The sequence below is a fragment of the Sardina pilchardus genome, chromosome 11, assembly GCF_963854185.1.
Source record: "Sardina pilchardus chromosome 11, fSarPil1.1, whole genome shotgun sequence".
Classification (NCBI taxonomy): domain Eukaryota; kingdom Metazoa; phylum Chordata; class Actinopteri; order Clupeiformes; family Clupeidae; genus Sardina; species Sardina pilchardus.
In genome coordinates this window covers 26,828,261-26,839,989 of record NC_085004.1, presented here as the reverse complement: position 1 = coordinate 26,839,989, position 11,729 = coordinate 26,828,261, and the positions used below count along the sequence as shown (strand labels likewise).

Below are 11,729 nucleotides of genomic sequence, written 5' to 3'. Positions count from 1 at the left end.
TAATGAGATTACTCCTACCTCCTGATATCGTAAAAAAGAACTATCCGTTTCCAAGGTGCCATCTCAGCCTCACTATGAGGAAACACCGGTTCAAAAACAATCAGTGAAGAAAATAATAAACAAAGCAGTCCTTTTTTCGGCTAAAACACTTCCAATCTGAATACACAACTTCTGGAGGCATTCCCGATTCACTTGTTAGCTACTTGTGGAACTTCAAGTCATAAAAACCGAACCAAATGTACTAAGCTTATTGAAATATATATAACCCAGGAATATAAAATAGAGTACATTTTAATCACAACCATATCTCAAGGTCCTTTTGTAATAGAGGGGTCACGTTGAAGGGGAAGGGAGAGTTTAAGTGTTCCCTAGTCTCCTCTCTCATTTTTAAAATCTCTCTCTCTCTCCCTCTCCCTTTCTCTGCCTGATCTCACACGCTAGCATAAAAAGGCATAATTGCTGTTCAATTTATTTCCTGCCTTTAGGATTTGGCAAAAGTCAGAGGTCCTGTCTAATTTTCCACTGCTTTATCACAAAGCAACGTGCAATAACTCTTCAATTGGCCGCGGATCCGATTACTCCAAAGTCTGTCTCATCACTCTCAGTAACGAGAGGGATGGAGGGAAAAAATGTCCACAGGAAGCAGAGAGACAGGAAGAGCATCTCTGGAAGGCACCCTCATGGAGAAGGAGACTAGTGTTCCACTAAGGCTAGTTTCTGTAGCGTGTTGCAGGTGTAAGACACCAGTCAAGTGATTTAGCCACTGTGTAGGCTACTTGAGAGGCAAAGTGTATATCACTGACTTGGATCAGGCCTTTAACACCTCCAAGCGCCCTCTTTGCCCCGAATCTCTCTCTCTTAGAACACTCAATAACTGATCTGCACCAGTATCACATCCTGACCAGAGTCACCTCCAGTGTGGGAACCACTTTCTTTGGTGGCTTTAAAGTGAGCCAGAACCCAGCCTGGGATTCCCCCGGCCAGGGCCTTTCACCAGCACACTGACAGAATAGATGGGGGGGTTGGGTTGGGGGGGGGGGGGGGGTGTCTGAAAGCTCCCCTGTTGACGCTACAAAGCTGAGAACAACCCTTCTGCGGATAATCTCGCTGAGCCCCAGATTAAGAATGAATCTGCAGCTGAGCAATCCGCGCTGGGGGTCGTATCATTCACAGAAAACACCGTCCACTTTAAACAAACACAGTGAAAGCACTGACTTTTTTTTTGCGCTCCTGTTTTATGTTGTTGCTGTTGTTACATGCATAACTAACGGCAGGGGTGTGGGATTCGTCTAGGCCCAGACAAACTGGAGATGTTTCCAGCGCTGTGTCTTTCATGCATTCCCTTTTGTGACTGTGCTTTCTGTTCCAATCTTTGCTTCTTACTCGATACCGCACTTGACCTGCTGCTTTGCAGAGCAGCTGGGGACAATTAAATGCATGGAATTAAGTAATTTTGAAGGTTGTAGCCAAGGATCTGATAGGAAGAGCATTTCCCTCATCAAAAGCATTTTGTAGTTAGATTTCTCAGTTGAGCGTATTTCTTACAAAAGTCATTAATAGCGCAACAAAATAGTGCATTAATAGCACAAACAATCAGCAAAGGATGTAAGATTACTTAATGCACTGCCAAAATGCTGAAAGCTTTCCTACAAAACAATGCAAATTTACCAATCCTTTTACTTCCATACATGAGGATATTTTGCTTTCTCCATGAATCTGAAAAAAAAAAATGTGCCTCCAGGTTTGTGCCTATTAAGGACGCCAAACAACAAGCTGTTCATGTATGATCTCTTACGTGGAAAAAGCAAGAACGATGGCATGCAAAACAGCCCCTTTAATGGCTGCCACACATGTGTGTCTGCCCATTACGTCCTGCCCAGACGCTAGACGCTGGTTGGCCTGCGCTATTCACATGCCAGCTGCTGCATCAGAGTCGCACGCACACAGGCAGACAGTAATGCCCCTCCCCCTCTCTCATACACTCATACACACAAACACACACACACACACACACACATGCAGACACAGGCACACGCGTACACTATCACCCTGTGATTCTCACACAGACACATGCGCACACACACACAGTATCCTCCATCTTTCTCTCAATTACCATGTTCTTTCTAGAATATCCACACGTGTCTGTTTGAATTAACTCGTCCTGTTCTGTAAGACTGGCAAATGTGCTCTCTTTTCCCACTTTCCCTCCTTCTCCTCCTCTCTCTCTCTCTCTCTCTCTCTCTCTCCCTCCCTCTCTCTCCTCCTCCCACCTGCTCTCTCGATCAAGGTAAAGACACTGTAGCTCAAGTTCAAACATGGCGTCTCGTTTAGTGCCATTTAAGGATTTTCTTTCTTCTTTCTTTTCCTCCGATGACCCTTTCCCTACATTTCTTTCCCCCTTTTTTTTCCACACACACACACCGCACATATCACTCCCACTGTCATGAGCTGTCTTGCATACATTATCTCTTTTCCTCACTCGCTGGTCTTTTGTTTTGGGTGAAATACTGTCTTTGCCCCTAGTGTAAACTTTCTCCATCTGTCTCTGGGGGGTTTCTGTATCGCTGCCCCTTCTCTATGCGGGTAATATATTGTAATGTTGATTTAATTAATTGCGCTCCCTACTGCTGTGGTTGGCCAGCGAGGGACAGCCACTCTCCGTCTGTTCTCCTTGTCTACATAGGGCATGGCTGACGCACATTTTAGGAGGGACACTGTACTGAGGGACATAGTGGCATGGTTGCATGAATTACCATAATATATGAACGGTTTTATGGAAAATAGCACTGCATTTGCGAACATACAGAATGTGTACATGTGGTCCTGCTAACAAGTGCATTGAAGGTCGTAGGTCTCTTATAGGCTAAAGCCCCAACTGATATTTCGTTCACCGGATGAATCAGTAAATAAAGACTGCATGCGTGCTGGGATTAAAAATGCAAATAAATGCATACTTCAAGAATAAAGTGAGTGCTGTTAAATGTCTGCGCTGTATGCGGTGCATATGCGACTGCCTCAATTAAGCTCACTGTACATACTCCATATGTCACATTCATCATTTATGGTTGATGAAAAGCCTGTCCATTAACATGCAACATCATTTACATACACCATGAGAGGGAGAGAGAGAGAGAGAGAGAGAGAGAGAGAGAGAGAGAGAGAGAGAGAGATGAACACACTTACAATTACAAATACATGGGGGAGAGAGAGAGAGAGAGAGAGCCACAAAGGGGCCCTCTATTCTTTGTGGTACTTTTGGGGGGCTTTGACGCCAATTTAGGCATCTGGTTCTGTCTGGTCGGCAGCATCTTTCCCACCCTAGCCTGTCTCCCCCTGTGCCTCTGCCAGCATACGTGCAGACAATGGGTGGGAGCAGGATTTTGGTCCCTACTAAAGTAGCCTCCCCCCCCTCCACACACACACACACACACACACACACACACACACACACACACACACACACACACACACACACATACACACACACACATCACCCTCCCCTACTCCACCCCTGCATAATGCCCCAATTGTAGCAATGGGAGTAAGAAGAGGAACTATAGTGCTCATGCCATGTGCTGTTTACTAACACACACATACATATACACACACACATAGACACACACACACACACACACACACACACACACACACACACACACACACACACACACACACACACACACACACACACACACACAGTAGACATGCATGCATGCACATGAACAAAACACACATGCACACACAGACACAGCTACATTTCTCTAATGGCCATAACATGCACCCAGTCACTGTGGACTAAAATCTCTGTTTCAGCTTACCTACAGCTTACTTGTGTGTGTGTGTGTGTGTGTTTGTCTAGATACCGAGAACCATGACTGATGATGTTAAAATAATTTTCAGCACATTTTGTATTTTGTTTACACTGAATTAGAGAGAAGCAGTAACCACATATTACTGTAAATCTATTCACTCTTAAAGGCACACATCGTGGTTTTGTAAAAAAAAAAAGAAAAGCTGTTTACTTTAACCTACACATCACAGAACGTCTGAAATGATTAAACTCAACTCAAGCACCCACCAAACGACACACACAGGCTGCAGCACAGACGCCGTTGCCATTTGCATTCAAAGCTTTGCACTATCACATCAACTTCACCAACGATGAAATAGAAATAAACTAAAATAGAAATAGACAAAAATGAGATACTATACAATACTATACAATGAGATACAATACTATACTGTTTCTTGCTATGCCTTCCCTGAACAATGCCAGCATTAGCAACTTCATGGTGGAAGTGTCTCATACTGTATGACCTTTTTTTACTTAGTGTAAATACAACGGTGGTTAAAAACTGAATAGGCTGCACCTTATTTTTTTCTGGTCACAGTTCAAAATGCTCAAAACTGGGAGATTTACCTCTTAAAGGTAGAAAATCCACATCCACACCATTTCATGGTAGAGCACATAATTAATGCTTTTCAGGATATGCTGAACAACAATTTAGCATTACCATCTGACAAGCATATATTCACTATGCGTACTAGTACACACACACACACACACACACACACACACACACACACGGGCAGACAGTAATGTCTCCTATGATCACAGTCATTCTCTTCCGCAATATTTATATTAACGACAAGACTAAGAACATACCATGGAAACAACAAACTACTGCCACCAGTTCATACGGTAAAATAAGAAATCTGGAACACAAAAGCATATCCTCCATTTCCCCCCTTCTTATTTTGTTTCTCCATGGCGCACGCGCGGTTGTTTATGCAGACGTTTTTCATTAGGCCTTGAAAAATGCAAATGAGGCTGGTGAAGGCCACTCCCCCCTTCTGGTGCGAGATGCTGCCTAATTAAAAGCTAACCATTAAAGGTACAGTAGATGAAAAGATGTAGGTTTTTTTTTTTTGGACAACAGACTCATACACAGCACAAAATAGCATGCATAACTGGTCATCTTTTGCCTCAGGTTACACACAATGAACAAAAAACATTACAGCCATGTATTTTTGAAGCCAAATACCTGATAATTCTAACAACAGACTAAGTTAATTATTTGCTAAATGTTTTGTTGACTGTATTCAAACGTCTAACTCCATATGGATGGTCATTAGCTGTATTATGAAATTGCATAATGCATAATGTTTAGAATTGCCATTGAATTGCTATGAGATGTCTTACAGTGTGTGTGTGTGTGTGTGTGTGTGTGTGTGTGTGTGTGTGTGTGTGTGTGAAAGAGAGAGAATGAGATAGAGTGTAAGTGTATGTGTGTGTGTGTGTGTGTGTGTGTGTGTGTGTGGTGGGGGGTGATGAGGCCCTATATCTTTAGGCCTCTTTATTGTGTAATTTTAAGCCAGTACAGAAAAGAGCCGTCTGCTAAGGCGCCGCTGTGCCTTTAATAAGGGGCTCGGCCTTCTCGGCTCGTTTCTATGCAATTATGTTAATATGAGGATCCTGTCTAGTCTTTTTCATTAACGGCTGCGGTTGCATCATTGTTTCCTTTATTTGCAATCTCTATGAAGCAAATCCACCAGCAATGCTTAGCATTCAGTGGTTTTCTGTAAGAGCAAAGATCGACTGTACAGCAAGTACTCTTTATGAGGATGGCTATGTAAATTTTTCAAGCAAGGGCTAATGACTAAATTCGTGCATTAATAGGTTAGCAGGATGACTGATAATGCGCACCGTTTTCATTTTTTAAGGACAACGGTTCCAAACAAAACAGACAAGGTTCCTCGGGCAGTAAGTATGCGAATGATTTCTATTCTTAGATTAATATGGCACATTACGATATCGAGGGCTTTGGTGATTTTCCGATGACGCATTAATCCATCCCACCATTTTCCCCCTCATTCGAGTAAGGTACACCACCGCTCATCTGAACGGTTATTTCAGTTCCAGCATATCTCTCAACCAAACCTGAGACCGAGTCTCTCTCCATCACCTTCACCGGGGTTCTCCCCTGCGCATACATTTTTTCAGACGTAACGTAATCGTTGACGTGACATTGTTCCTACCACGATGAATTTGTAAAATGTCAAAGAACCTCTTAGCATTGAACGAACATCAGATGAACATGAGTATTCTATTAATTATGCTAATCATAGACAATGTGCAGATACAAACAACATGCTCAGTATTCCAACTATGTTCACTAAAATGCATTTTATGGATGTTCTCATGTCTTACTAGATAAATGCAGAAATAAGCATTTACTTCATATTGTGTATAATGATGAGAAAGGTCTCATCTCAGGGTGGCCTTAGATTACTAGTTTGAGAGGAATGTAAGGTAATGATTTTATGTTAAATTACTTTATAGTGATAGGGTATATCCTATATCCCTCAAACCATATAACCTAATCTAACCTAAACATAAACAGTATTAACATTAAATTCACCCATATATCTAACCTTCTGAAAAAAGTGGTATCAAGTGACAGTGTAACTAGAAAATAAAATATTTGGTGAAGACACATGAGGGCATGTGTGTATAGGTGAATATGAATATGAATATACAAAAATATGTGTAACCCAGAGGGTTTCTGTGTGTATACAGTGTAGGCTGTGTGTGTGTGTGTGTGTGTGTGTGTGTGTGTGTGTGTGTGTGTGTGTGTGTGTGTGTGTGTGTACAGTATACTGTGTGCACATGCGAGTGTGTGTGTGTGTGTGTGTGTATGTGTCTGGGCGTGTGTGAGGGTGTATTTGTGTTAATACATGTGTGAATGTTTATGTATTTATGTAGTTTAACGCACTGAGCAAACCTTGTAATACAGTCTGGTAGTTTATGTGTGCATGTAGCATTTGCGATGACATGCTCGGTTAATTATCTAGACGAAATTAGTCTAAATGAGCAGGCGACACTGCAAGCGAGACCGCTTTAGGTGGTGGCGGTGCAAAGTGGGGGTTAGGTGATGGTGTCGAAACCATGACAAAGAAAGAAAAAAAAAAACGTTGATGGCATTGCCTACCTCATGCCAACACAGCCATTTTAGTTAGGGCAGGCGCGAGTCTCCATCAAGATGGCTTCTGGAACAATCTCAGCCAGGCTAGTGGCAGCGTGAACAATTCCCCTTCCCCTGCTCCAGGACGCCAGGAGCGCGGAAACCAACAGCCTCTTTGTCCCCTGCGTTGGCACCAGGGCCGGAGCTTGTCGATCCTTTTTCGCACCCCTTTCTTTCTTCCATCCTCCTGAGGGCACAGATGGCACTGAAGGCTTCCGTTGATGGAGGGGAGGGGCAGAAGGGTGTGTGTGTGCGTGTGTGTGTGTGTGTGTGTGTGTGTGTGTGTGTGTGTGTGTGTGTGTGTGTGTGTGTGTGTGTGTGTGTGGTGGGTGTTTGTAGAAGGAGTGTAAGAGGGTGACTATTATTTCTTTTGGATGATTGTGCCATTCACCCTCTTCCTCCTTCTCCTCCTGCCCTCCTCTCCTCCAGCGAGCCCCAGAGTGGGTGGCAGGCAGCCACTGTGAGGAAACAGGAAAATAAAGCAAAAGAAAAAAACCCTTTTTATTACTGCCAAACGGATGCCATGGCAACTACCATATAATCTTTCTTAATACAAAACAGGGGCAAATTAATGGTAATTCCTCTGTAGTTCTTGCTGACTATCATCACCATAAGCAGGTCGTAGAGGAAACTACTATGTCAGCGGATGATTTGATGACGTGTGTTGTGGATTAAAAAAAATGTGTATCTAAATAAACTTGGTGCTTAATGACCATCGAATGCCCAAAACCTTACATTGATAACTGAAAAAAACAACAACAACAAAAAACTGGCCCATTTAAATGAATGAATGAAAAAATAATCCTGGAGCGATATGACCAATAAGGCCTGTGTATGAGTGTGCCATTACAGCCATACATCCCCTTCATCAAGAGACACCTAATCATATTGCATTTCATAAATGTGGCCATAAATAGGGAACTATTCAGCCTACTTCATAAATGGGGTAGTTACAGCCGTTCCCCAATTCAGAATGTGTGTGTGTGTGTGTGTGTGTGTTTGGGGGGCTTAGAGATCGCTTGAATATCTGTGAGTATTGTGGGTGTGATGGTGGGGAGCAGACAAACAACACAAAACAAAACAAATCAAAGCAACAGAAACCGAACAGAAATAAAGTGGGGAGATGAAACGGACAACGCTGTTTGTGTAAACAAAGCAATCGCTGAGGAGCAAAGTCGCCATGCTGTCGTCGTAAGACAGAGTTTTTCATCTCACTCTCTCTCTCTCTCTGTCTGTCTCTCTTTCTCTCTCTCTCTTTTTGTCTTTCTTTCAGCTCAGCTCAAAGTGAACGGCAGCTCCTGAACCTGCTGCTCTGCCAATCTGGGTCACGATACAGCCACTGGCAGAGATATTACAGGAGGCTTTTTTGCCATGCTTCCTCACCTGTCTCTAGTGCATAGGGTAGGAAAAGCTCTATTTTTTAAATCCATAATGAGAGTGTATTCCTATGAAGAATGCATCGTCATTCATTGTCTAAATGCAATCCTCTCACATACACTTGGCTAGTGCAAGCCAAACAATGAGTTGGATTACTATCATGGACGAAGCACACAGTAATGTATTGTTGCGTTTCATGAGGGTGCAAACTCACAATGTAGGCTTGCTTCTTGCTTCTGTCAGGCTAAGCTTCATTACAGATGTCGTTGATGGGGGATTTGGACCGTACCTAGGCAATAACAAACACACACAATAATACATTATAGACATGCATATGTTTTGAGCACCTGACCTTAACCTACAACTATATTGCATTTCTGGAGGCATTTCATTCTGTTCTGAATATGCCACAAACATGTGTAAGCGACTAAATAAAACTCCCTCATGTGCCATTCAATAATGAAATCGGAACATATCCTTATAACAGACAGCTATATAGAGAAGGTCTATAGGGTGATATGCTACTTACACAAGAGCATAATATTGCTTTTTGGTGTAACAGTATGGGAAACACTAGTCACTGAATACCCTGAATACCCACTACACCCAGTGCTACAACTGAATGGTTTCAAGGTGAAGTTCAATTACATTTCAAAGATGAGTTCAATTAAGCCCTTCCACCAATATGTGCTGTTGACTTTTTCCTCTTGGCAAGAGAGAGGCTCAAATGTGCTAAAAGGTAATTTTGTACATTTGAAAAGGGAACTTCTAAGCATGTGCTCCTATCCTATTCATGCCACTTTAGAGACCTATAGTCTCTCCAACAATAGACAGATACAGTTTTTTTACAAAATGTTGTTGTCACAATCCCTCCACTGAAGAGGAAAGATTGAATCAATTTTAACTGAAACATTCAAGATTTTGTTCCTTTAGTTAACTAATACTGAAAGCAAGAAGAATGTACTTTTTGAACACAATATGGCACCTGGGGTTGAAAATAGTTCCGGCGAGGCCGATGTGTTCTTATACACGGACTTTGGATCACACGTTGGGCCAAAGTAATTTATCAACGCTTTATTGAGAATATTAGTATCAGTTTTGTAATAGCTGGTGACAAGAGGATCACCACTGAATCTTAAAATCCTCTTGTAACCTGTGGGAGCGACCTGTCTGATCGTGGGAAAACTGTGTTCGGACTTTTCACAGTCCAGTCAAACTCTCTGAATCAAACCAATTAGCCAGAGCTCCGCTCTAGACATTGGGAGAGACGCCTTCCTTTGAAGGCTGCTGTAGGGCCAATTGCCGCAAGTGGTTATTGGTTGAATGTAAATGGATTCCCGGATTGGGTCCTCGAGCCCCGGCTATTGCACTCGTCTTTTCAGTTTTAGCTAGGGGTAGCTTGAAGGGTCGTGTCTCAGTTCTGCCTTAAGAGGGTCTTCGTGTCGTTTAGAAAAAATGAAATTAAAAAGAATTGTTTCCGCGTGCATGGTTGGATAATGGTTCACCAGGCTGTAACTGTATGGGCAGCATTTACGTTTTCTTTGGCAATTACGAGGCTAAACTAAATCATGAGGATATTTTTTTATTGTCACAGAATGCCATCTGAAATGTTTTAAGTCATACGAAACGCATACAAATATACCAAAGCAACTGGTGCAGCGGACAGACCTGGTATAGGACTAATTACTTTAGATGTTGGGTGATATGGGGGCTTGTTTGGTGCGCGCGTGTGTCAATCTTTCATCCCCTAAAAGCCCAATTCGGAACGGTAGAGCGAAACTTTGCACAACAATAACCCTTGAACTCATTATTTGAGTTTACCATTAGAGCTGGAGCTACACGGGTCAGATGTTTGCTAAAAAGGAAGTTCTGTATAGGGCAAATATCATAGACCATATTGTATAAAAAATGGTTTACAGGACACGATACCTTCAAGCACAAGCTAGTAAAGAACAGTGTAAACGCTGTAAAGAAGATTTTTTTCCCTAAAGCAGACTACCCTATTCCATCGAATTGAATTCTAATCAAATAATGACTAAATAATAATAATAATAATTTCTACATGATTAGACAAGACTTAAGCTTAACATAACATTCATAATTGATGCCAAGCCCAGTTGAAGCCCACGGTTAGAGAAAGTTGAAAGCCTTCTTCTGAGATGATAGTTTGAACTTTAAGGCCTAGGCCATTGCCAGAAAAGGACATAATACCTACACAACTTAAAAATCCTCCATAGGTCACATAAAGACATATTTGACGACTCGTCTTTATCGAGCACGAGCAGGCATTTACAATAGGTTTTCTATAATTCAAAACTGTTCTTCGTTGTACCTGTGCGGAATATTTCAAATGTGTAGGCTGACTTACTGCAACAGCACATTGCAGTTAATAATAATGCAAAATAATCGATAATACTTACAAATATGCTATTCCATACGCCTTATCTCAAATGGGCCTACTTGTGGCCTAGGTTTACTCCACATATAATTCACCGCGAGAACTATCAGAAAAAAATAGCCTATGCAAACTTAATGTTTAATCTTAACTTAATTGTAACCTTAATTTAATTTAATGTCGTTATAGGCCTATGTCTCTAAAGACACAGTTAGAACTCACCTTTGTTGTTAGCTTCAGACTGGCCCCAAATGGTCAATTTATTCTTGATACTTATTCGTCCAAATTGCTGTTTTGGAAGCCATTTCTACTTTCGGTGATCTAGCTTTATGACGACAGATTATCACTCATACAGCTAGATAACCAAAGATAGCAACAGACTTCCTTTTTATCCATAAGCCTGACCACGCATTGCCAGGACCTAGCCAAAAAGAATACACAAATCAAATATATAACTCCATATGCACACATGAAGTATAGTCCTCACATTGATTACACAGATGCACAATATTTCATATTTATCTGACGCAGACTAGCCTATTATTATCATATACCCGAGCCCGATAATTAGGCCTACATTTTATGACATATTACATTCAATGCATGATTATATAGGAAATTCAAAACCTCATCCCACCCACCAACACACACACACACACACACACACACACACACACACACACACACATACACACACACACAAACGCGCACGCACGCTCGCTCGCGCGCGCACACGCTTAAGCTTACATAGTTTTAAAAAATGACTATGACTGCAGGCCACGCGCGCAATTACAAGACATCATCCCAACAGTGTGTGTTGCGCGACAGGCCTCTCGACCATGCCCTCACACTCCTTGAGCCTCGACGCCAGGGAAAGGCTCCATGTTCACAGCTCTGCCATGCAAGGGAGTATGAGCCACAGGCCTGCTTCA

The 11,729-nt window shown here is 42.1% G+C and overlaps 1 long non-coding RNA gene across 1 annotated transcript in view; it reads right to left on the bottom strand.

Moving 5' to 3' along the window:
- LOC134095907 (uncharacterized) overlaps positions 1-11,103 on the bottom strand; it is a 14,990-nt gene extending 3,887 nt beyond the window's left edge. Inside the window, exons 1-3 of the long non-coding RNA XR_009940645.1 lie at positions 11,020-11,103; positions 8,617-8,691; positions 6,993-7,483 (exon numbers count right to left, since the gene is read on the bottom strand). This is a non-coding gene — a long non-coding RNA (uncharacterized LOC134095907). The remainder of the gene's footprint in view (positions 1-6,992; positions 7,484-8,616; positions 8,692-11,019) is intronic.
- Between the last annotated feature and the right edge of the window lie 626 nt (positions 11,104-11,729).